At 41.3% G+C, this 13,415-nt stretch overlaps 1 non-coding gene and 1 pseudogene across 1 annotated transcript; both read right to left on the minus strand.

The window, feature by feature from the left end:
* Positions 1-7,378: 7,378 nt before the first annotated feature.
* Positions 7,379-7,516, minus strand: LOC119945300. The gene has a single exon (XR_005456173.1). It is a non-coding gene; the product is annotated as a small nucleolar RNA SNORA7 (small nucleolar RNA).
* A 1,090-nt stretch (positions 7,517-8,606) lies between these two features.
* Positions 8,607-10,562, minus strand: LOC119945025 (annotated as a pseudogene).
* Positions 10,563-13,415: the final 2,853 nt, after the last annotated feature.

Raw genomic sequence — 13,415 nt, forward strand, 5'->3', positions numbered from 1 at the left:
TGGAACTGTCCAGAGCAGATCCATGTAACCATAGTATAGTACCAATTAAATCCTCCAGGGTTAGAAGCGGTTCTTTTTTTCTTCTAGGGAGGTGGCGTTTGAGAAAAGCGCTAGGCCATTAAGCCCCTTTCAGAGGTCAGCATGAAGGCTAGATGATGTTGGGAGGTTCCCTTCATGGACCGTAAAAGCTTCTCCTCTAGTCTGTAAGCTCCTTGTTGTCAGAGAACATGTCTACCAATTACTGTTGTATTGTTTTTTCTGAAGTGCAACATGGCTCAGTGGAAAGAGCACGGGCCTTGGAGTCAGAGGTCATGAGTTCAAATCCCTGCTCTGCCAATTGTCAGCTGTGTGACTTTGGGCAAGTCACTTAACTTCTCTGTGCCTCAGTTACCTCATCTGTAAAATGGGGATGAAAACTGTGAGCCCCCCGTGAGACAACCCGATCACCTTGTAACCTCCCCAGCGTTTAGAACAGTGCATTGCACATAGTAAGAGCACTGAATAAATGCTATCATTATTACAGTGCTTTGCACACAGAAACTGCTTAATAAATAGAGAAAAAGAATGGCATAGTGGATAAAGCACGGGCCAGGGAGTCAGAAGGTCATGGATTCTAATCCCAGTACCACCAGATGTCTTCTGTTTGACCTTGGGCAAGTCACTTCACTTCTCTGGGCCTCAGTTGCCTCATCTGAGGCAAATGGGGATTAAGACTGTGAGCCCCATGTGGGACAGGGACTGTGCCCAACCTGATTACCTTGTATCTACCCCATTGCTTAGAACAATGCCTTACATATAATAAGTGCTTGACGGATACCATCATCATTATTATTATTTAAGTACAATTGATTGATTTATGCATTTTCAATCCATCAATCAATTGTATTTATTAAGCAGTTACTGTGTGCAGAGCATTGTACTAAGCACTTAGGCGAGTATGACTGGACAATATAACAGACACAGTCCCTGCCCACATTGACGTTACAGTCCAGAGGGGGAGACCGACATTCATATGAATGAATAAATTACAGATTGTATATAAATGCTGTGGGGGTATTTGGGGGTGAATAAAAAGAGCTAATCAGGGCAATACAGAAGGGAGTGGGAGAAAATCAAATGAGGGTTTAGCCAGGAAAGATATTTTTGAAGAGATGTGCAGTCAGTAAGGCCGGAAGGTGGGGAGATTAATTGCCTGTTGGTTATGAAGAGGGAGGACATTCCAGGCTAGAGGCAGTACGTGAGCAAGAGGTCGGTGGCAAAATGGGCAAGATAGAGTTACAGTGAGTAGGTTGGTACTAGAGAAGCAAAGTGTGCATGTTGGATTGTAGTAGGAGAGTAGCAAGGTGAGGTAGAAGAGGGCAAGGTGATTGAATACTTGAAAGACTATGGTGAAGAGCTCTGTTTGATGCGGGGTGAATGGGCTGTCACTGGGGGTTCCTGAGGAGTCGGAAAACATGGATTTGTAGAAAAATGATCCGGGCAAGTGGAGTGAAGTATGGACTGAAATGGGGAGAGACAGGAACCCGGGAGGACAATGAGGAATCTGATGTAGTAATCAAGACAGGATAAGTGCTAAGATTAACATAGTAACAGTTTGAGTGGAGAGGAAAGTATGGATTTTAGTGATGTTATGAAGGATTGATTGATTGGATTGCATGGGTGTGGAGCAGCGTGGCCTAGTGGCTAGAACACAGACCTGGGAGTCAGAACGACCTGAGTTTTAATCCTGGCTCCTCTCTTTGTCTGCTTTGTGATCTTGGGCAAGACACTTAACTTCTCTGTGCCTCAGTTACCTCATTCATAAAATGGGGCTTAAGAATGTGAGCCCCATGTGGGGCATGGATTGTGTCCATACTGATTAACTTGTATTTACACCAGAGCATATAGTACAGTCCCTAGATCATAGCAAATACCATAAAAAATGAAAAAGCGAAACACATGGTGGAAATGAGCTCTTGCTAATCTAGACTGCACTGAGGTTTTTGCATATTGTTTGGTGGAAGGAAAAATATTTTTAGTCATTCAAAAGACACGATGTATAAGTAAATCTTTATTTAAGTATTCTTTATTAACAAATACCATTTAATACCAAAACCATTTTCCCAGAGATAACAATAGATGAAAATTACCTATTAGTAAAAAATTAGATCTTTGACCGTTGTTACTGTTAAATGTTGTATATCTGGGTGGAAATCACATCAGTGAAAATATAGTATAAATAGATGTTTTAATGATAAAAAACAGTATATTATATTTATTGTCTAGGTAGTGTCTCACCACAATATAAGCACATGGAAATGTTGAGCAGGCCCCACAATTGGAGCTGGTTTGGGGCAGGAATCATGTCTACCAACTCTACTGTCTTTTACTCACCCAAGCGTTTAGTGCAGTGTTCTGCCCACAGTAAGCACTCAATAAATACTATTAATTGATTAGACAAAGACATCAGAATCATCTTTCCCTCTTAAATGCTTCTTTCCTTCTAGATTCTTATGGTTCTTTCTCTACATGTAGGCTAGCAATGACCCATTCTTGACACTAGAATGTGCATGACAAATATTCCTAAAACTATGATGTTCCAATGGGACAATACATTATTAGGATATAATAATTTCTGAAGAAGACAGAAAGGAGAGCACAGGGCACAAGCTGAAGGGAAAAAATGCTGGCCACAGGTTTACTTATAAATACTCAAGTCCACAACAGATTTACAGTCTAGAGGCAGGGAGAGAGACAGCAATACAAATAAATAAATTACAGATATGTACATAAGTGCTGTGAGGCTGGGAGGGGTGAAGAACAAAGGGAGCAAGTCAAGGTGATGCAGAAGGGAGTAGGAGAAAAGGAAAGAGGGGCTTAGTCTAGGAAGGCCTCTTGGAGGAGATGTGCCTTCAATACATGCTTCATACAGTGCTCTTCACATAGTAAGCGCTCAATAAATACAATTGAATAAATACAATTGAATGAATAAGGCACTGAAGGGTGGGGAGAGCAATTGATTGCATGATTTGAGGAGGGAGGGTTTTCCAGGTCAGAAAAGGATGTGGGCTAGGAATTGGAGGCAAGGTAAGTGAGACTGAGGCACAATGAAAAGGTTAGCGTTAGAGGAGTGAAGTGTCTGGACTGGGTTGTACATGGAGAGTTGTGAGGCTTATTGCATTTATTAGGCTCTGTCTTTTTCTCTCTGGTAATAGAACCTGCTCTCAATTTAGAGGCAACGAGGCCCAGTTCTAGCACTTGACATAATATCAATTGACCTCCTCTTACTGGACAACATGCAAACTCTGATAAATAGATCCCTGCATAGGGACCATACTTGTACTGATGTGACATTCTTAGTGTCTCCCAAATCTCCTCTTCTTGATAAACTCCTCTTCTTAATAATCCTGTCTCATTACTGACTTCCCTAATTTAGTTCTCCTAAGATTTGCATTGTTCATTTTTCACATCATTGGGATCTGCTTAGTCCCATCCTAAGATTTCCACATATGAGGAGATAAACATATAGCTACGTTTATGGACTTTATGAAGTTTGGAAGAAGCCTTTCTAAGGTCTTTCCACCTTAACTGAAATATGATTAGGTGATTCCTAACAACACTGTTTATACAGCCTAATGGGAAATTCCTTAGGGGAATTCTATAAGAAATGCTGTAAAGGCATCTCAAAAGAAATGTCATCTCTCACTCATCTGCTGATAAAGAGGATGTGATACCCAGAGCTCTTATTTATGAATCCAGTTTTTTTCTAATGCCATCAACAATGCTGCAGTATGTGCCAATGAAGTTTTGGAAGGGTAACTGGGAGTCTCTTTATATTGGGTAAGATCATTAATGCAGCAGGGAAATTATGAGGAAAACGCCTCTGAATTCAGATGTGGGGGATCGTGGGAATTATATTGATATGGCAGAGTACAGCTGATATTGATTGTAGAAGATTTTAAGGAGGAGTAGACATTGTTGAGCTGTGATTGATTTAAAGGAAATAAGAGTCAGAGGTTGGCTTCTAGACACCAGAGTGTTTTCATTGCATGTAGATCAAACTTGGGAAAAGGTTCAGAACAATTGATAATGGGAAATTACAAATCTAAACAAAATGAAACACAGAGATTAAACAGGAAGCATATTTTATGCACTGCATATTTGTCTTTATTCATTATTCTCTTTTAATATTTTAGTGTTTCATTCCTTTCATTATGTCCATCTCCAGTCTTCTCCCCACCATCTTGCCCTGCCTCCCCCAGCCCCACACGCTTACACTGATAGGTTGTGAGCCTCTCAAGGGAAAGTGTCTGTGTCTAATTCCCACCTGCATACTATTTCCCAGTGCTCAGTACAGTGGTGCGCACCCATTAAGTGCTTAAAATATAATGTTATTGCTACTACTTATAGAAGGCTAGAGTACAGCAAAAATGAAAGAAAGATAAAGGGAAGGAAAGAGTTTGAAACATGAAGTTAATGTGAGATTTATCAGAATCCATTAATCAGTTTGTGAAAGATAGAATAGATAGCAGAAAACTTGGAAGAAAAGTGCAGTGGAATAAGTAAGGGAAGTTGGCAGAGAGGAGGTGAGTTGGTCTAAAGATGGGAGACTCCTTGGGGTGCAGGGGGAGAGATTCAAGGATTAATAGGAAACGGTCAGTAAGGGAGAAAGTATAGTTGAGAAAGAGGGTAGGTGGCTACGCAGAGAACAAAGTCTAAAAATTTGGAGAATTACTTTTAAAACTATGCAGGGCTTTAATTTGTATCCAGTCTTGCTGAAGTTCAAATGTGGCGCATCAAGAATTGACATTTAACACTGCACACAATGCTATTGTCATAGAAAAACAATGACGATAACACAAAGTTTTCACAGATTATAAATGAAAAATATATATTAATGATAATAATGGTATTCATTAAGCGCTTACTATGTACTTAGAAATCAATCAATCAATCATATTTATTGAGCACTTACTCTGTGCAGAGCACTGTACTAAGCACTTGAGAAGAACAAGTTGGCAACATATAGCACTGTTCTAAGAGTTGGGGTAGATACAAGGTAATCAGTATGTCCCATGTGGGGCTCACAGCTCCCCATTTTACAGATGGGGTAACTGAAACAGAGAGAAGTTAAGTGATTTGCCCGAAGTCACACAGCTGATAAGTGGCAGAGCTGGGATTAGAACCCACGACCTCTGTGACTACCAAGCCCGTGCTCTTCCTTCTAAGCCATGCGGCAGCAATTCCAAGCATGTCTTAATTCTCTAGATGAAACTATATTTGGTAGAATTTTGATTTGGAACAGCCTCTGTCTGGTTGCCCTACTGAGAAGTGCCTCCTAGAAGAATGTGCTACTAAGAAGGTCGGTTCCATGACATGGTTTAGGGAAAATTTCCCAACTGTGTCACAAGAATTGACCCCACCCTACTTAGATCCTTGTCTTGTGCTGTCACGTTACCTCCAACCCATTAACAACTCCATGGATATCTCTCTCCCAGGTTGCCCCACCCCCACCTACAATCGCTCTGGTAGCATATCCATAGAGTTTTCTTGGTAAAAATGTGGAAATTCATTCATTCATTCATTCATTCAATCGTATTTATTGAGCGCTTACTGTGTGCAGAGCACTGTATTAAGTACTTGGTAAGTACAAATCGGCAACATATAGAGATGGTCCTTACCCAACAACGGGCTCACAGTCTAGAAGGGGGAGACAGACAACAAAACAAAACAACTAGACAGTTGTAAATACCATCTGAATAAATAGAATTATAGTTATATACACATCATTAATAAAATAAATAGAGTAATAAATATGTACAAATATACACAAATGCCGTGGGGAGGGGAAGAGTGTAGGGCGGAGGGAGGGATGGGGGCAATGGGGAGGGGAGAAGGAGGAGGAGAGGAAAAAAGGGTGGCTCAGTCTGTGAAGGTCTCCTGGAGGAAGTGAGCTCTCAGTAGGGCTTTGAAGGGAGGAAGAGAGCTAGATTGGGGGATGTGTGGAGGGAGGGTATTATGGGCCAGAGGTAGGATGTGGGCCAGGGGTCGATGGCAGGACAGGAGAGAATGAGGCACAGTGCGGAGGTTAGTGGCAGAGTGAGCAGAGTGTTCAGGCCTGGCTGTAGAAGAAGAGAAGGGAGGTGAGGTAGGAGGTGGCGAGGTGATGGAGAGCTTTGTAGCCAAGAGTGAGGAGCTCTTGCTTGATTTGAAGTTTGATAGGCAACCATTTTTGAGGAGGGGAGTCACATGCCCATAGCATTTCTGTACAAAGATAATCAGGGCAGAAGAGTGAAGTATACACTGAAGTGGAGAGAGACAGGAAGATGGGCGATCAGAAAGGAGGCTAATTCAGTAATCCGGTCAGGATAGGACGAGAGAGAAAACCAGCAAAGCAGCAGTTTGGATGGAGAGGAGAGGGCTAATCTTGGCGATGTTGTGGAGGTGAGACGGGCAGGTTTTGGTGTTGGATTGGATGTGTTGGGTGAATGAGAGAGTGGAATCAAGAATGACACCAAGGTGCGGGTTTGTGAGACGGGAAGGATGGTAGTGCCATCTACAGTAACGGGAAAGTCAGGGAGAGGACAGGGTTTGGGAGGGAAGATAAGGAATTCCGTCTTGGACATGTTGAGTTTTAGATAGCAGGCAGACATCCAGACTGAGATGTCCTGAAGGCAGGAGGAAATACGAGCCGGGAAAGAGGGAGAGAGAACAGATGTGGAGATATAGATTTGGGTGTCATCAGCGTAGAGATGATAGTTGAAGCAGTGGGAGCGAATGAGTTCACCAAAGGAGTGAGTGTAGATGGAGAACAGAAGGGGACCAAGAACTGACCCTTGCAGAACCCCTACAGTAAGGTGATGGGAGGGGGAGGAGGAGTCCACGGAGGAGACTGTGAATGAACGGCCAGATAGATAAGAGTAGAACCAGGAGAGGATGGAGTCTGTGAAGTCAAGGTTGGATAGTGCGTTGAGGAGAAGGGGGTGGTCCACAGTGTCGAAGGCAGCTGAGAAGTAGGGGGGGATTAGGATAGAGTAGGAGCCATTGGATTTGTCAAGAAGGAGGTTATTGGTGAACTTTGAGGGGGCAGTTTTGGCGGAGTGTAGGGGACGGAAGCCAGATTGGAGGGGGTCTAGCACAGAGTTGGGGTTGAGGAATTAGAGGCAGAGGGTGTATATGACTCGTTCTAGGAGCTTGGAAAGGGATGGTAGGAGGGAGATAAGACAATAACTAGAAGGGGCAGTGGCGTCAAGGGAGGGATTTTTTTGAATGGGGGAGACGTGGGCATGTTTGGTAAATGGTAAATAGTTTATCATTGCCTTCTGGGCAGTAAACCAGAGTCTCTAACCTCAACTGTCTTCCATGCCACTGTTGCCCAGCACAGATCAGGTGAGTTTGGACTTCTAGCAGATTGCCTTCCACTCACTAGCCACTGCTCAAGCCAGGAATGGAATGGGTATCTCTCTGTTTGACTCTCCTTCCCATAGCTGAGACTGGTAGAGTACTGAAAACTCTCCAGGTGTAATTGTGAGAGGGGTTCTGAGGTGCTAGCAAGAAAAATATGGTATAGTTTAGTTCAGAGACACCTAAGGTTTGGATTTGGGAACTGGCAGGGGAATCGACTAAATAAAGCAGTTGGTTGAATGGTCGTGGAGAAGCTTAGAGAAGCAATTAAGATTACCTCAAGGACTTGGGAGTAATTGGTTTATTGGATATTTCCACTGGGGACAGGAATGACAATGGAAATGAGATTACACATTCACTAAACTTCCACCAGAGATGCTCTGAAGGCAAAATGAGATGCAGAGCTGGATAAAAGACTTCAGTACCCATTATTCAAACCGATCTAATAGAATAAAATTCAAATTGATCACTCCATCAAAGGTATTTATCCACAATTTATTCAAGTCTTAACACTATACTAAATGCTTGGGAGAGTTCAGCAGAAGAAAGCACACATTACTACTACTACTACTACTACTACTACTACTACTACTACTACTAATAATAATAATAATGATGGTATTTGTTAAGCACTTACTATGTGCAAAGCACTGTTCTAAACGCTGGGAAGGTTACAAGGTGATCAGGTTGTCCCACGTGGGGCTCACAGTTTTATTCCCCATTTTACAGATGAGGTAACTGAGGCAAAGAGAAGTGAAGTGATTTGCCCAAAGTCACACAGATGACAGTTGGTGGAGCCGGGATTTGAACCCATGACCTCTGACTCCAAAGCACGGGCTCTTTCCACTGAGCCACGCTGCTTCTCAAGGAGTTCCCTTTATTATAGGTAAGACAGACAGACAGACAAAAATTGTTCACAAACAATGAAAGCAGGAGAAAATAGAAAGATACGATCATTAGATGAATGAATATGTCAAGATGAAACAACTGAATACATAATGAGGTATAGGAATGAATGATAATGAACATTTAATTCTGCTATTGTCCAAGTTTTCTTTACACCTTTTGGCTTGAATGTTACTAGGTAATTAAAGAATGAGAACAGCCTGATAGAATATCAGAAGAATCAGGCTGTGAGCATACCTGCAGAATGAGCAAAGCATGTGACACAGCATGAGTTCTGAACACAGGATACAACTCTCACATTCAGAAGAAAACTGGTTTTAGACATCTGGGCTGAAGATGGATGCGAAATGCAAAAAATCCTGTTTATTGTTATGGATGGACCAATGTGACTGATTCACATCTAGTTTGCAGTTCTTAACTTTAAAAAGACCGTTTTTTAGAGCAATCACCTTCCACAGTGCATCTTTCACCTCTTTGTTCCTCAGACTATATAGATCACTGAGTTCAGCACGGGGATCAGTATCATATATCACATGGTCACTATTTTTTTTTGAACCACTGAGAAGTTGGAACTGGGCAGCAGATAAATAAACATCGTGGTTCCATAAAATAAAGTGACTGTCATTAAGTGAGAAGCACATGTGAAAAAGGCTTTTTGCCTTCCTCCAGGGCAGTGTATTTTAAAAATAGCCAGCAGGATGTACACATACGATATCAGTGTGGTCAGAACGGTAACCAGCATATTGACATATCTGGAAGCAGCAGGAAGGACTTGGGCAAATCTGGGGTCTGAAAGAACAGCTTCAACAATGGAGGGACGTCACAGTATCAGTAATTAATTTCATGAGATACACAGAAGGACAAACTAAATACACTTGCTACACAGATCACAGTATTCAGGCAACTGTCCAGGTAAGAAGCAGTAACTAGTAAAGCACACAGCCTCTGAGACATGCAAACCATACATAGCAGGGGTTTACAGATTGCTACATATCTTCATCATCAATCGTATTTATTGAGCGCTTACTATGTGCAGAGCACTGTACTAAGCGCTTTGGAAGTACAAATTGGCAACATATAGAGACAGTCCCTACCCAACAGTGGGCTCACAGTCTAAAAGGGGGAGACAGAGAACAAAACCAAACATACTAACAAAATAAAATAAATAGGATAGATATGTACAAGTAAAATAAATAAATAAATAAATAGAGTAATAAATATGTACAACCATATATACATATATACAGGTATACATATCGATCATATACCATCACTACTAGAAGACAGTACTCTACTACCCCAAATGTAGCCGCAGCACAGAGCTGGGCCACACATCCTGGGTTAGAAATGGTTTTCTTGTCCACTAAGAAATTTGCCAGCATCTTAGGGGTGACAGACGATGAATAACATGAATCAGAGAAAGACGGTTGGCAAGGATCAATGAATCCTTGCTTACGAATCAAGCAAAGACTCCTCACTCTTGGCTTCAAGGCTCTCCATCACCTCGCTCCCTCCTACCTCACCTTCCATCTCTCCTTCTACAGCCAAGCCTGAACACTCGGCTTCTCTGCTACTAACCTTCTCACTGTGCCTTGTTCTCACCTGCCCTGCCATCGACCCCGGGCCCACATCCTTCCCCTGGCCTGGAATTCCCTCCCTCCACACATCTGCCAGGCTAGTTCTCTTCCTCCCTTCAAAGCCCTACTGAGAACTCACCTCTTCCAGGAGGCCTTCCCAGATTGAGCCCCCTTTTTTCTCTCCTCCTCCCCTTCCCCCCATTGCCCTACCTCCTTTCCCTCCCCACAGCACTTGTATATATTTGTACAGATTAATTATCCTATTTATTTTACCTGTACATATTTACTGTTCTATTTATTTTGTTAATGAGGTGCATATAGCTATAATTCTATTTGTTCTGACGATTTTGACACCTGTCTACATGTTTTGTTTTGTTGTCTGTCTCCCCCTTCTAGACTGTGAGCCCGTTGTTGGGTCGGGACAATCTCTGTATGTTGCCGACTTGTACTTCCCAAGCGCTTAGTACACTGCTCTAAGTGCTCAATAAATACGATTGAATGAATGAGTAAGGAAAATGTACATGGGAGTGTGAAGTTGTGAAATGACTCTAATGATTAAAATGATGAGCAGATTTCCCAGAAGAGTGACCACATAGATGAGGAGGAACAGCATGAAGAGGGGGATCTGTAAATGGGATCACTTGTTAATCCGGACAGAACGAACTCACTTAAAGGTGTGTGATTTCTGTTGGCCATCCCGTGCCCTTCTGTTATGTGGGAAGTAAATGAGCTACACCATTGGCATTGCAGTGCTTAGAGGTCCAGAGAAGTAACATTCCTATTAAAACCAAAAGTTGGAAAGACCAGAGAACTTGAAGAACTGATAAAGATCCCTTTGCCTGGAAATCTCTCCCTTCTCGATTGTCCAGATTGCAGCCTTTTCTATCTAAAGAGCCCTTCTAAAATCACATCTTATCCATAAGGTCTCAGCCAGAAGGTCTTTCTCTTATTAGTTTGCTATCTACCCAGATAGTATGATGATGATGATGATAATAATGTGTGCTTAGCACTTCCTACATACCCGGCCCAAGCTAATCAGAGTGGACCTAGTTCCTGTCCCACATAAGGCTCGCAGTCTGAAAGTGCCCCAACAACCACTTCAATAAAATACTTCTGTAACAACCCACAACACTTCTTACATATTATGTACAAAATTAGTTAAGCACTAATTCATACACTCTCCACTTGTTCTACCTCCTTTTTATCTCTCTTCCATCCTACATCATAAGCTTCTATTGGACAGGGGTCATGCTAATAATTCATGTCTACTAATCCTCTAGACTGTAAGCTCATTGTGGGCAGGCGATGTGTCTATTGTTGTATTGTACTCTTCCAAGAGCTTAGTACAGTGCTCTGCACACAGTAAGTGTTCAATAAATACTACTGAATGAATTGTACTCTCCTCAATGCTTGGTACAATGTGTTGCAATTACAGATCCTCAATAATTGATTGATTGATCTTCACCACTACCTAAGGATGATAGTTGCTAAGTCCCTGGCCTGTGCTTCAGACCCTCAGATCTCCCATTGAAGCCAGGACTTACTGAAGACTTTTGAGCAATCGATTACCCATTATACTTGTTACGTATCTTACATACAAAATTATGTAAGCACTAATTTTAGGTAGGCACTAATCCCTATCCACTTTTTCTACACCCTATTCATCTATCTTCCCTGCTACATTATAAGCTCCTATTGTACAGAGGTCATGACTACTAATTCTATTATACTTACCTCAATGCTTGGCATAGTGTGTTGCACGTAACAGGTCCTCACTAAGTCACTGGTCTGGGCTTCAGGCCGTCAGATCTTCCACTGAAGCCAGGACTTACTGAATGGTTCCCTCTCACAGCAATTCTTAATTCAGTTAAAGAATATTTCTTCCAAGGCACCAGTACACACTACTACAACCCTCTACTTTCCTGGTGAGCTCACTCATCCTTATTGTTGACCCTCTCTATCATGACTTCATTTCCTTTATCCTTACGATTTTATTTCTCCCCATTAAACATATTACCTGTAGTAGCTCCCCCACCATATTCTTAAATAAACTTCAGTGGGGAATTTCTTTGTCACACTCACAAAATTACCTTATTTCAATTTTTTTCTCCATCTCCCATTTTTCTTCATTATAAACCTCCACTTACAATTCAGAATCTCCTCTTCCCTGTCTTCTAGACATTCCACTTCTTTGAAAGCTTTCTTCTTTGGTTGAAAAGTTTAGTAGCTAATGAAGGTAGACTATTTTCAAATATTAAAAATGATGTGAGGTCTAGAAATACAATGGAAGAGAAAATTAACCTGAAATTCATCTCCTGAAGAAGACTTATGTAGTAAACTCAGGAACTGCTTCCTTAAATTATAAAAACAAGCTGCAGTCTACACTTTTCAACAACTACATTTTTGAATATTTTTCCCCAGATGATTTTCTAAATAGCTACAATGATCAATTCATTAAGAAAAATCTTGATGCACCATTACTACCAAAATTGAAACAAAAAGAAAATAATTTCCTCAAAATTGATCTTAGCACATTTATGAGCTACTTTAGTGCAAGTAAGTATGGGAAGACCATGATATTTGTAGGAAAATATTTACTATGATATAAATTACTCTATCCAGTAGCAGAATAGAGTATTATCTGAAAAGTGCTCTGCTTTACAATTTAGTGCATCTCTTCACTTAAACTATAGACTTTTCTGATTGAAATTACAAATCCTGACAATAATTAATGTAATCAGAGAAGCCTGTAGCCAACACACACAGAGGAAACAACGCCTAACTGATTTCTAAATGAATCTAGAAGATAAGATCAACAGTAATCTTCTGCAAAATAAGTTCCCCTTTTTTTGATGAAAAGCTTTTTGGGATAACATCTATACCTGTGGAAGTGTCTGGAAAAAGCTTAAATTTCTTAACCATCAACAGAAACAGACACTGTAAGCTGCTTTTAGCTTCGTGGCTGGGACCAACTCTATTGTATTGCAATGTCCCAAGAGTTTAGTTCAGTGCCCTGCACACAGTAAGCACAACATAAATGCCAATTATTGATTGACTGAGGAGGTGGAGGGACAAGTCAATGAGTTTTTCCCAGATGAAGAAGGGAAAGGGACAATTATCCTTTTCAAGCCAAAGCAACCCTGGGCTTAAGAATGAGCCTACGCTTTCATCCCCATTCCTGCACCCTGAGAGCGTAAACTCAAGAAGAGCTGACCTCTGAGGATTTACATAATCTCAATCTAACCTTCTGCTAGGGAGGCAGAGGAAGAGAAGGCCGAAGGCGTGACATCTTCACAAAATTCAACATTTTTCAAGACTAAAATTCCTAGAGTTCAATGAATGATGTTGGATATGAAAAGAGTTATCACCTAAGGCTCTAAAAGCATTGCACTACATAACAGAGGCATGTTTATATTGGAATTAGTGGTGTTTGGGGATTAAGTACCTCAATTCCTCTGTCACCAAAGTGAAAAACATTATTTAATTGCTCTTTATATTCACCCTGGGGCTGAGAATAATCACCTGCAGGACCTCACAATGTCTCCAGAA

The sequence above is a fragment of the Tachyglossus aculeatus genome, chromosome 24, assembly GCF_015852505.1.
Source record: "Tachyglossus aculeatus isolate mTacAcu1 chromosome 24, mTacAcu1.pri, whole genome shotgun sequence".
Lineage (NCBI taxonomy): Eukaryota > Metazoa > Chordata > Mammalia > Monotremata > Tachyglossidae > Tachyglossus > Tachyglossus aculeatus.